Genomic DNA, 3494 nt, shown 5'->3' on the forward strand with positions numbered 1-3494 from the left:
GATGCACTCTATACATATACACACGGTACACTCTTTACATATACACACATGTTGCACTCTATACATATACACACACATGATGCACTCTATACATATACACACATGATACACAATACAATCTTTACATTTACACACATATGATGCACTCTATACATATACACACATGATACACTCCTGTCAGGGTCTGGGATAGAACCCGGGTCTCTGGTGTCAAATGACAGTCACATTACCACTAAGCCACTGGAAGTTGATGGAACAACATGGGGATAGAACCCTACCTCACTCTATACATATACACACTAATACACTCCACATATACACATAATACACTCTTTACATATACACTCACATGATGCACCCTATACATATACACACAAACATGATACACTCTTTACACATACACACATATGATTCACTCTATACATATACACATGATGCACTCTATACATATACACATATGATGCACTCTATACATATACACATGATACACTCTTTACACATACACACATATGATGCACTCTATACATATACACGGTACACTCTTTACATATACACACGACACACTCCATATATATGGACACTATACACTCTTTACATATACACACATATGATGCACTCTATACATATACACTCTTACATACACACATGATACACTCTATACATATACACACATGTTGCACTCATATACATATAAAACTATATACTCTTTACATTTACACACATGAAACACTCCATAGAAATGGACACGATACACTCCTGTTAGAGTGTGGGATAGAACACACATGATTTACTCTTTGCATATACACATGAGACACTCATTACATATACACACAGGATGCAACCATGATACAGTAACACATGATACACTCTTTACATATACACACATAATGCACTCTATATATATACACACATGACACACTCCATACATATGGACAAGATACACTCTTCACATATACACACATGATACACTCTTTACATATGCACAAATGATACACTCTGTACAAATACACAAGTGATGCATTCTATACATATACGCTCACGCTATACACACATGATGCACCCTATACATATACACACTCTTTACATATACACACATATGATGCACTCTATACATATAGACATGATACACTCTTTACATATACACACATATGATGCACTCTACATATACACAGTACACTCTTTACATTACACTCTATACATATACACACAAGATACACTCTGTACAAATACACAAATCATGCATTCTATGAATATACAATCCATACATATGCACACTATACATACACACCCTATACAAATACACACAACATAGAAATGGACACACGATATACTCTTTACATATACACTCCTTACATATACACACATATGATGCACTCTATACATATACACATGATACACTCTATACATATACACACATGTTGCACACTATACATATACACATGATATTCTTTACATATACACATGATACACAATACACTCTTTACATATACACACATGACACAATACACTCTTTACATATACACACATTTTGCACTCTAAACATATACACACATATGATGCACTCTACATATACACATGATACACTCTTTACAATTACACACATACACCCATACATATACACACATCACAAATGATGCATTCTATACATATACACTCACGCTATAACACATGATGTACCCATACTTATACACATGATACACTCTATACATATATACACACATGATACACTCCTGTCAGGGTCTGGGATAGAACCCGGGTCTCTGGTGTCAAAGGACAGTCACATTACCACTAAGCCACTGGAAGTTGATGGAACAGATGGGGATAGAACTCTACCTCACTCTATACATATACACACATGATACACTCTTTACATAACACACATGATACAACCTATACATATACACATGATACACTGATTACATATACACACAGGATGCACCATGATACACTCTGTACATATGATGCACTCTATGCATATACACATGATACACTCTTTACATATACACACATATGATGGCACTCTATACATATAGACATATACACTCTTTACATATACACACATCACCCATATGATGCACTCTATACATATACACATGATGCAACTCTATACATATGTGATCAAGTGTATCAAGACAGTGTATCAAGACCAACGACGAGATGATCCAAGGTTTCCATATCCTGGACCTGGCCGAATCCTGAACACTACTGCGATGGTCATGGAAGAGTGGAGAACATGAGACTGTTTCCTACGACGCTCCAGAGACAGACGAGTCTTCGCTGAGGCCAGCTTCCAGCCTCCCGCCACTGAGACTGCAGCTCTGCACAAGACGTTTGGCCAGCGAGAAATTAAAATGGTCGTGCCCTACTGAGCCTGGTTTCTCTCAAGGTTTTTTTCTTCACTTCCGCCTTTAGTGAGTTTTTTTTCCCTCTCCGCTGTCGCCACTGGCTTGCATGGTTCAGGATCTGTAGAGCTGCGCATCGTTGGATTTGCTCTTCAATATTTGGACTCTCAGTAGTGATTATTAAACCACACTGAACTGAGCTAAACTGAACTGAACTTAAACACTACAAACTTAACTACACTGTTCCTATTTACTGTGACCTTTATGTATCAAACACATGATACAACCTATACATATACACACAGGATGCAGCCATGATACACTCTGTACATATACACTCTTACATATCCACACATGATGCACTCTATACATATACTCATGATATATAAACAGTACTCTCTTTACATATACACTCTATACATATACACACTATACTTTTATACACATGATACACTCCTTAGAAATGGACACCTTACACTCCTGTCAGAGTGTGGGATAGAACACACATGATTACTCTTTGCATATACACCCATGATGCACTCTATACATATACACATAATACACTCATTACATATACACACATGTTGCACTCTATACATATACACACATGATACACTCTTTACATATACACACTATACATATACACATTCTATACATATGGACACTTTACACTCTTTACATATACACACATGTTGCACCCTATATATATATATATATACACACACACACATGATACAACCTATACATACACACATGATGCACCCTATACATATACACTCACGGTATACATATACACACATGTTGCAACCCTATATATATATACATACACACATGATGCACCCTATACATATACACAACGATACACTCTTTACATATACACACATATGATGCAATCTATACATATAACACACATGATGCAGTCTATACATATACACACATGATACATTCTTTACATATACACACATGACACAACTCCTGTCAGGGTCATGGGATAGAACCCCGGGTCTCTGGTGTCAAAGGACAGTCACCCTACCACTAAGCCACTGAAGTTGATGGAACAAGTTGGGGATAGAACTCTACCTCACTCTATACATATCACATGATAACTCTATACATATACACGCATGATACAACCTATACATATACACATGA

At 36.6% G+C, this 3494-nt stretch overlaps 1 pseudogene; it reads left to right on the forward strand.

The window, feature by feature from the left end:
• Positions 1 to 250: 250 nt before the first annotated feature.
• Positions 251 to 2919, forward strand: LOC130240379 (putative uncharacterized protein FLJ46204; annotated as a pseudogene).
• Positions 2920 to 3494: the final 575 nt, after the last annotated feature.

This window comes from Danio aesculapii, chromosome 14 (genome assembly GCF_903798145.1).
Source record: "Danio aesculapii chromosome 14, fDanAes4.1, whole genome shotgun sequence".
In the NCBI taxonomy this organism is placed as follows: Eukaryota; Metazoa; Chordata; class Actinopteri; order Cypriniformes; family Danionidae; genus Danio; species Danio aesculapii.